The sequence below is a fragment of the Telopea speciosissima genome, chromosome 5 (assembly GCF_018873765.1).
Source record: "Telopea speciosissima isolate NSW1024214 ecotype Mountain lineage chromosome 5, Tspe_v1, whole genome shotgun sequence".
Lineage (NCBI taxonomy): Eukaryota > Viridiplantae > Streptophyta > Magnoliopsida > Proteales > Proteaceae > Telopea > Telopea speciosissima.
Genome location: NC_057920.1, coordinates 33308450 through 33318980, shown reverse-complemented (window position 1 = coordinate 33318980; position 10531 = coordinate 33308450).

Here is a 10531-nt window from a genome sequence, read left to right as displayed (position 1 = left end):
CTCATTTGGACTAATCACAATCAATTAAGGCTAATCAAAAGCATCGCAAAGGCATTCGAACTTGAACATTCAAAGTGTTGAAGCATTCATTCATCAAAGCATTCAAGTTCACTCCCCTCTCTAGCTAATTACATTCACTTAGCATTAAAGCTCCAAAGTGAAAGTTAGCTACACAATTCACTAAGGTTGAGGTAATCCTTACTTAGTAAAGTTTTCATTATTATATGGTGTGAGTCTTCTTGCTCGAAATCAAGAGTAGTTAATTGTGTTGAGTCCTCTTGCTCCTAATCAAGAGTTGTACGAGTTCTCTTGCTCATTCTCAAAATTTTTATTAGTGGAATTCTCTCTAAGATGAGAGGAGTGGACGTAGGCATAATTGGCCGAACCACTATAAACGATTGTGTTACTTTTGCAATTTACGTGCTTAGTTTTATTAATTATTTTATTTTCACACTATTTCTACTTGCTTTACCTATTCGCCCCTCCTCTAGGTGAATTTACAGTACTACTTAGATGAACATCATTGGATGCGAATTAAGTGGAGCTGGTGACCGCGACTTGGATGCAGATGTACACCCAAGATTGGTGCCCTTGCGGCAATTATTTATCATTTAATTTTCTATCTTCATTCCACATTCATGTATAAACTATGTGTTTAATTATAAGAGAGATTGAATGGTTACATTTATGAATAGTGTACTATATATTATCATTAGAGAACCGATGCTCTATAATTTCACATGATTTAATTTAATTTTACTTCCGCTAACTCTGTATCTGGGACAACTTATTCCATGCTGGTACGTCCCTTTCCGTTATCAATATGTGATGACAGGGTGGACTGTGGCTCGGGACACTGTATCTGTGATCCTGGTAGGTAGTGGGATGACACGAGTTGTCCCAGTCACCCCCTATGTGGCAGTATATAAATTACATCGGGATGGGGGTATGATAGAGTGGTATCAGAATGATGAGGCTTTGCACTGCCCAAGGTCCAGTGTAACCTCTTGATTTACTCTCCACAAATAGGTTCTAAACTAAAAATCTCAAGAACATAAATTGTTGCATGTGGACATAGGAGAAGACTGGTTGGAGTGAAAATAAAAATCTAGATAATAATAGACAACATGAAACTTAGAACTCGAAAACATAGGCTGATGAATAATAATTATGCAACTGCTTGGTTGATTCCTAAGTAGGAAATAGATGGGTAAATATATGCTATAATTCATAAACAATAATGAATTAAACATAACCAACCATAATAATCCACAATGATCTAAACAATGGGGAATTAAGTAAACATATATATATGTGTGTGTGTGTGTGTGTGTGTAAGACTAATTTCAATTTCCATATTGTCCCAATTCTTCCTTGACGCCAGTCAAGCCTTTCCCAACTTCAAACTTGTGACTTCAGTCATTCCAACCTGAACATGTAATCTTACCCTGCCAAATCAAGCATATAAATTTAACCATCAATTGTTCCAAATTCTCTGTTTAGACACAACAGTACCCATTTCAACCTCAATCACAAGGTTTCAAAGATCCAACCCAAAACATCTGATTGTTCCACCCAAGCCAAGGGTACATTCATCCATCACAATTAAAATGTTCTAAATGTTCACCAAACCAACTGATAAAGAAAGAAAAGAAAATGCAAGAAAAGCTAAAAGAAAATAGTTTCAACATCCCAATCCATCAAAAGACAAGAATTTAAAAGAACTTATTCAAAATAACTTTAGAGAACTGTTGGGGAAGAACTGAGCTAGGCATCTGCACCACCACCACCACCGCGACCCAGGAAGGCATTGAGATCTTTTACTCCTCGCTTTATGCTCTCTAGACGCTGAGCCTGATCAAAGAATTGCTTCTTGACATCGTCAAAGCCATCCGCCATCCTCAGGTTCAGTCGTCGAATAGCCATCATGATGTCGCTACCTCCCCCAGGTGCACCCGAAGTACCTACTGTTGATGGTACAGAACCCATAAACTCCAGGTCATCATCACTGTCATCCTCGTCCTCTCCCTGGCCCCTCTGCCATCCCCGTACTGCACTTGCTCCCTGGCACTATCATAATCATAGTATAGATTCATCTTTTGTAGTGCATTAAACCCAATAGGTCCCTCAGTGCATGTTCCCTTGGGTTCACGGTCAAGATCAACCCCAAGGAATAAGAAAATCCTGGTGAGCAGTCAACCATAGGGTAGAGTGTTGTTTCAAGAAGGATTCATCATCGCGTGGGCCATGTGCTGCATAACCACGTGAGGTAGACAGATGGGCTGGCTAGTGTATAGAGAATGGACCAGAACCGCAAACATCAGAGGAGGGAGAGTGTTGTGCCCCCTAGAAGGAGACAGATTGGTCTTGGCTATAAAAATCAGAACATGCTGTGAAGGAGGGAACTTGGAAAGATCTTCGTTCTCCTCGAACCTGTCATTGGAGAGAACCTTAAATAATTTTTGCTTCTTGTCAGAAGGGAGGCACTTGTTTGGATGACTGCCTGGAGGATAGTATACCCTCTCACCTTCTGAGGATACACTAAGAAGAACCCCCAGCTCCACGGCATTGAAGCTAATGACCACTCCCTTTACATAGGAAGTCAACCTGGCGCCGACGTCATCTTCCTGGACCATTACCAGATTTGCATAGAACTCCCTGTCCAGAGTGGGATAGTAGAAGGCATGTCGGTCCAGTTTAGTCTACCAAACCTGGCCCCCACCTTGTAGGCCAAAAGCTCCTCCACTGTTACATCTCTCTCTATAAGAATCTTCCTATTGAAGAGATGCTCCCTGTAGATTCCTTCGGTCTTCTCGGAGGTAAAACGGTTCACGTTGTAAGCTGTAGGAGTAGAAGATACAATCCCTCCTCCTTTTTGGACCCATGATTGGATTTCCTACACATAAGGCACAAATCAAAGAAGGACGATAAATGTAAGCCAAATTGAAATGATGACATACAATTGCCAAATAAATTATAGGAGTAGAATGTTTAAATGATATGGAGATGATTTGAAGGAAAGGCGATACATGATGAGGAAAATCAAAATATACACATGTGAATGATGAGAATATGAAATATGGATACCATTGGAGATATGTTGAGAAGAAAAGAAGCAAGGTTAATTTACACATGAGGCCTACATGAGATCCCTAATGTCGAAATATGAGGTCAACATGAACAATGTATGTGCTCTTGAATAGTATTTATATTTCAACCAATGTCAAACAAGTAAGATGTTGAATGAGATACCCCAACAAGAGACAAGGACTATTTAATTAAGAAAAAGGGGATAAGCACCAAGAATTTTGCATATAATCCTATAAATAAGAAATGCATTGAGGATGAATCAAGTGAATGAATTATTTGGAAGATAGAGGATAGATTTCAAGGGTTTTTTCAACAACCTTATAAGCAAGAGAATATGCTTGAAGATAAAACAATGGGATAAATTCCTATGAGATTCTAGGGCATATAAAGAATTAAGCACAAACTTGAAGGTTTCCCTAAAGCATTGAAGGATTGAGGTTTTACTCCAATTTAAACCTAGAATTATCTAAGTAAATCCAACTACACTTGACAATCATAGCAAACAATTTTCAAATGCTTATAAGGGCTTTAAAATTTATAAGAAATACAATAAACAAACAAGGAATCCAGCCATGTTTTGCCATTGATCAATTAGAGCTTGATTCTAACCCAAGAACCCTAGCCTAAATAGATTTTAGCATGGATTTGGTGTGCATTACCATGAAAATGCAAACAAAATCAAATCCAATCACAACCTAGGATTACCCATCTCAAATCCAAGAAGAAAAGGGAAGAATATGAAGAGACTCAAGCCACAACTTCACCAATGAAGAGAAGAAAGAATGGGAAAGAGAAAGGAGAAGAGAAATCTTACCTCGAGAGTGTAAGGATTGATTTTAGGACTTGAAACTTGCAGGAAAAAAAAAAAACCCCAAGATAATGCTAGGAAGCCAAACAAAAACCCTATAGAGCCCTCTCCCCATATGGTTGTGTTTCCCCTCTTTGGAGCCAAAAGTGAGTTTTAAAAACTCGCGGCTTTGTTTTGTTAAAATTCCATGAATGGACGAATGAACGGATCCACTTATCATGACTCCACCTGTCGATCCGTTCCGCATAAAACTTGAAATTTTGGGATATTAGCCTAAGCGGATCAATGAGCGGATCCACATTCATAAGTCCATCCGTAGATCCATTCGATTCATTTCCTCTTGGTCATTGAACCTTCTGAGAATAGACGAATGAACGGATTCACGTTCTGCATCCACCTGCCAGTCCGCTCTCCCTATCTTTTCGGTGGAGCCACAAACGGACCCGGAGTACTAATTCTGTCCGTGAATCCACTCGATTTCTTTTAGGATTTTGAGCCCAGATTTGGAGGCCTTTTGACCCCACCTATGTATAATGCTTTTATGCCTATACCCTAGATTGGACACCCTAGTTGTGTGACCCATTTGTGAGGACCACCTAAGTCTAGTCAAGGTCCTAAAGTTTAAAAGGTAAGGACTTATACCCGACTAGGCTAGCCAATATGAGATGGCAGGCATCAGTGTACATTGTGATTCCCCTCCTATATGGGAGAAGGAGAGTTGTCACACCCCAAACCACCCCCTAGGAGGATTGGGTAGGTGATCCAAATTGCATAACGGCAATCCGCCAAATCCCATGGATCTAGAAGTAGTGCTTACATTCACGGAACCACATTCATCTCATTACCATAAGTAAGATCAGAGTGCTGCAGTAAAACTACAATTTCAATAAATAAAGGAAGCATAGTGATACGGGGAAATGATGATAATATATACATAAAAGGTTTGTACATTTCCCACCAACCCACAAACATAAAGACAAAGCTAATAAGAACAGAACTACATACATAAAAATATACAGGGTGAGCATACTCAACCCCAAAAAAAAAAAGGAAGTAAAAACTACAACAGGACCACAATCAGAACGGGGATGAACTCCTAGCAAGAACAAAAAGGAGTTCCCAAAACAAAAAGCATCAGAAGTACTCCTCAACGGTCTTCATCAATGACCACCGAGAAAATACGCAGGATCGGTATAACCTCCGTCAGGGTCCACACCAACATCATCGTAACAACCAGGATTCTCCTCCTCGAGATAAGCCTCCATGCCATAGTGGCATCGATCTGCAAAATCATCTAAGAAAAACATTGTATAACAGAGCGTGAGCCCCACTAAGCTCATGAGCAAATAACATCAATCATGCATACATATGCAATCACAATTCATAGTTCATATGATCCTACATGATGTGCAAATCCAGTTTATTATTAGCCACCTAACAATACAACTAAGTCAGGTTAGTGCTACTACAATCCCCAATACATGTATCCCTGGTGCGGACTTCTACCCCTTCCCGCGATACACCCATTGAGTTGTCGGAGAGGACCAGTCAGCCCCCGCATCAGTCACCAAGGTCAGCCCGACCAACCCTTTGTGATTAACCCGTGGGACAATCCATTTCTGTTCTTAGGCTTACAGCCCATATTCACCATTCCGGTGTTCTTTTCATTTCTTTTCTCTTTTTCTAATATACATATGGTCGCCCCCACAGGCATCCAACACCTTAACCCCTGTTTGCAAGGGTGCGTAGCACGGGTGATGAAACTCTAACCCCATGTTTATATGGCATCGTATGAGTCGGGTGGTGTCAACCGCATCCCATTCTAAGGGCTACCACAGGCCTCATTTCCAAGCCGACTACGACATCTAGTCTAACATTCACAATCATCATATAAAATTCACAGTGTTGATCAATAGACAGTCATTATGCGATGATTTGAGTAATTTGAACAGAAGTAAATAACACAGCATATATAATTCAATTCTTGTTAGCCGGCATAGCATCATAATTACACATGCACATATGATAGTATTATTCACTCACCTGAGTTTGGTTCTAAATACTCGATTACAAACTCAGTTCCAACAGCAGTCTGGTTGTTGACCTTGAGCGCGGGATCAATTCCTAGATATAAATCAAAAGTTGTCATATTAAGTTTTCAGCCTATCACTGGTACTCCTAGGGTTAACCTAAGATTACTGGGTTGACCCAATGTCTAGTTGGTTCGCACTTGGAATCACTAGGCCTTGCGCTGGGCCTTAGGTCATGTCCCAGTGTATGGGCCAGAGTCTGTGGCACAAGGGTAATATGGTTATTTTCAATAGTTGTACTTGACCCTAGGTCAGATCAAGTCCACAGTGCTGTCCACAGCTTGCCTATGCTGCAGGACCAAGCATAGCAGGGTATCCTATAGTTGCGGGGCCCACTAGGGTTCCAAAGTACCTTCCCATCAAGGACAGATGTGAAGAAGGACTTATTAGTCATTTCCCAACCTCCCACAGTGTCCAAAGGCCATTGGGTGAGATCCCCAAAGCCAGATCACCATTCCAGCAACTTTCCATTAACTGGACGATGACTTTGGGCGATGTCTGCATCGCCCAGTGCATCGCCCCAGAGGCTGCAATTGACATTTGGGCTGAGTTCCCAAGGCTGGGCTCACAGGGCTGAGGTCACACTTGATCCTCTGCATGTTAGGGGGGTTAGGTAGCCCCTAGGATGACCTACCTAATGGTCCAATTGGATCTTCCATCAGATCCACCATTAGGCTGCCAATGGCTGCCCAGACAACCCAATGAATAGTATCATAGGGTTTTCTTCAAGTTTGGATCTCAGCCACAGCCATATGCAGGGCTATAAATGGTTGCAAAATAGGGTTTCATGGCTGCAACCACTTAGAGTTTGGTCCCTGCAGCCATGGCTTGCATCTAGGGCTTCCAAATCATAGGGCAATAGGGTAAATTGGCAGTGCAGCTGTGCACAGCCAGGTTTTGGCCCAAGGAACAACACAACAACCCACTGAAATTACTCCTAGATCACAGATCTTCCATGCACAAAGCTTGTATGGTAGATCTGGAGCTGATCTGGGCAAACCCTAGCTGTTCAGGGCTGCCCAGAGAGCAGAAACACATCAAATATGGGGAAGAGATGGGGACAACAGGTTTATATAGGTGTAAATATACCTGAACAAGCTTGAGAGAGTTTGAACCAGGTTGGGTGCAGGGCTGCAGTAGCTCCCCCTTCTTTCTTCTTCTTTCTTCCTTCTCCTTCTTCTTCTTTTTCTCCTTTCTTCCCTCTCTTCTCTCCCACGGATTTCAAAACTGTCAAGGGCTCAAAAATGAGCCCAAGACCTTCCTATTTATAGACCAGGCCCTCACTGAGGCTTGTTTGCCTGGGAAGGCCTCTTTTAAAAATCAGTTTTTAAACTGATTCTAACTGATTCTGGGTACACTGGTGGGGTCCACAGTGAACCAAGGGTATGAGGTGGTCCCTCAGACTTCCCTCTATCCATAGAAGGTGCCCATGTATATATTGGGTGGTCCCCATAATTAAAAATTATTAAAAATGTACTGTTTCACTCACTGGGCCTTGCTGCATCGCCTAGTGCCATCGTCCAGAGAATTCCAGCAAGCTGAAATTCAGTGGGCTTGCACAGGGGTTTGACCCTTGGTCAGGGTATTGTCCCCACATGCCCCATAGGAGATTTTACACACTTTACAAAGGTGGGTCCCACCATTATAAGGAGGAGAGATATTACCTGGGATTCAAACCATATATCAGGCAATGAGCTGTACATTTGCAGGGGTCTACTATCCACCTACTAACAGGCATGTAGGATGATCCACACATGGTTTCTTCATCAATCCAAGTCACTGGGGTGATGCTCCACAGTGATCCTGGTTGCCTGATCAGGGGTTCCTGTCCTTCAATCAAAATTCCAGTCAGCCAGGGGCAGGGTTTGACAAGAGTTACCTTTGTGGATGAAAATCCTTAGACCCTGTTAGTGAGTGAACCAGAACCTATGGATAGAGAAACCTAAACCTACGTGGTGTAGAAACCCTTATGGGGGTACAAAGGATCCAACTCTTAGCCAGGCCTGAAGGAAGGAAACACCAGGCTGGTTTAGACAAGTTTAGTTGAATGAGCCATAAAGGCCACTTGTGCTTGGAAATCAGTCATGGCACCTCAAGCTAGTGACGACTCTATTTGTACTTTACTTGGTTCATCCAAACCTTGTATAGGCTCATAGAGGGAGTCCTACACTGTGACTTGGTTTCCAAAGGGACCTAGTATACTGTACTTGAAGACCGCTTGTTCCTATGGATTGACCTAGGTTACAAATATGTCCATAAGGATATGAATGTAATTATTAAACTTATACCTATGATTGGTATGAATATGAATGTATGAGTATATTTCTTACACCTTTACGTGTGACTAGATCTATTCTTTTGAGCCACAAGTGCGACTTTGGACTAACCTTATGGTGGTAGCTAAGTTAAGCCCTAACCCTGGTCAAGCAGACTTTAAGTTAATAGGAATTAATTTATTAATGACCGGGTAGGTTAATAATGGAACCTGCTTACAGGAATTGACTCAGACTCCAACCATGAGAGGATTGTGTGGTTCTCAAGAGAGGACTAGTATGGACTTTTCCCCTGTGGGATAACTGTGTGATAGGGTTGAAGATCATGAACGCTGAAAACTGAAGGATGTAATAAGACCTTTTCCAATGACAGATATGAAGGGAGTAATGGGTCACCAAATGCGTTCCCTCCGTGCTGGGAGTGACACATATGGAGGTCCCATTAATATTCTAGATCATTCAAAAGTTGGATTAGGTAATGAGATGACCCGAAGTAAAGGCATTCAGAATGTAAACCCTATGCTGGGAACTAGATAGGTTAGGCCCTACAACCCAAAAGCAACTAGAGTAGTGAAGGCCTGAGTGGTATCACCTGATCCGGAAGATCTGAGGACTTTTTGTTCCTTATGGTTTAGTTAGTGTGTAGAACCTGACCCGTTGAGTCAAATAGGCACTGCCTTACTTTGACCTGACCTACAACTTAGTCCAAGTAGTGGGCAACTAGATATGTTGTTACACAACAAGCCCTTACCCTTGAGACCTTAGTAGCCTCAAATTTCGAGGACGAAATTTTTAATAAGGTTGGGGGGATGTTACTCCTGCACCCCAGATATACCCCTATACCCCGAGGCAGTTTAGACCTTTACCAAAAGGGCAATGCCACTGTGGCACTAGCCAACACTTGTAACCTTAGACTTAAAATATTACTAAAAGTATCCCCTCGAAGACCTGGAAGTGTGGGCCAAAGCCCTGACCAAAAAAGTACAGAAATGCCCTGCAAAAAGCCCAAACGACCCACCCGGTTTGTTTTAGACCAAAACTGAACATATGTTGACATAAGTATCGATACGAAGGTCTTGACCCGCAACATCTCATCCACACCTCTCATAAGTGATATGGACACTTTTTAGAAAAGCCCAAACCCAAAAATGTTCAGAAATAACCCCCAATAACCCCAAACAACCCATCCAGTCCAGTTCGGACCGGAACTGAACATACGTTGAATTACGTATTGATCCGAAGGTCTCGACCCTCCACATCTCATCCACACCTCTCATAAGAGATAAGGACACTTTATAGAAAATCCTTAATCCAAAAAAAGTACAGAAATGTCCCCCATTAACCCCAAATGACCCACCCGGTCTGGTTCGGACTGAAACAGAACATAAGTCGAAATATGCATTGATTCGAAGGTCTCAACCCTCAACATCTTGTCCACACCTCTCATAAGAGGTAATGACACTTTGTAGAAAAGCTGCAACCCAAAAAAGTACAGAAATGCCCCACAACAAACCATGACAACCCACTATGTCTGGTTCGGATCAGAACAGAACATATGTCAAAATACGTAACGATTCGAAGGTCTCGACCCTCATCATCTCATCCACACGTCTCATAAGAGATAAGGACATTTTATAGAAAAGCCAAAACCCAAAAAGTACAGAGATGCCCCCCAATAACCCCGAACGACCCACTCGGTTTGGTCTGGACCAAAACTGAACATATGTCAAAATACGTATCGATTCGAAGGTCTTGACCCTCAACATCTCATCCACAAGTCTCATAAGAGATAAGGACACTTTATAGAAAAATTCTAACCTAAAAAAGTACAGAAATGCCCCCCAATAACCCCGAATGACCCATCAGTCAGGTACGGACCGGAACAGAACATTTGTCGAAATACATATCGATTCGAAGGTCTCAACCCTCAACATCTCATCCTCACCTCTCATAAGAGGTAAGGACACATTATGTAAGAGACTGAACCCAAAAAAGTACAGAAATGCCCCATAATATACCCAAACAATCCACCCTACCTGGTACGGATCAGAACTGAACATATGTCAAAATACGTAATGATTCGAAGGTCTCGACCCTCATCATCTCATCCACATGTTGCATAAGAGATAAGGATACTTTATAGAAAAGCCCTATCCCAAAAAAGTGCAGAAATGCCCCCCAATAACCCCAAATGACCCACCCGTTCTGGTTCAGACCGGAATCGAACAAAAGTCAAAATATGTATTGATTCGAAGGTTTGGACCCTCTAA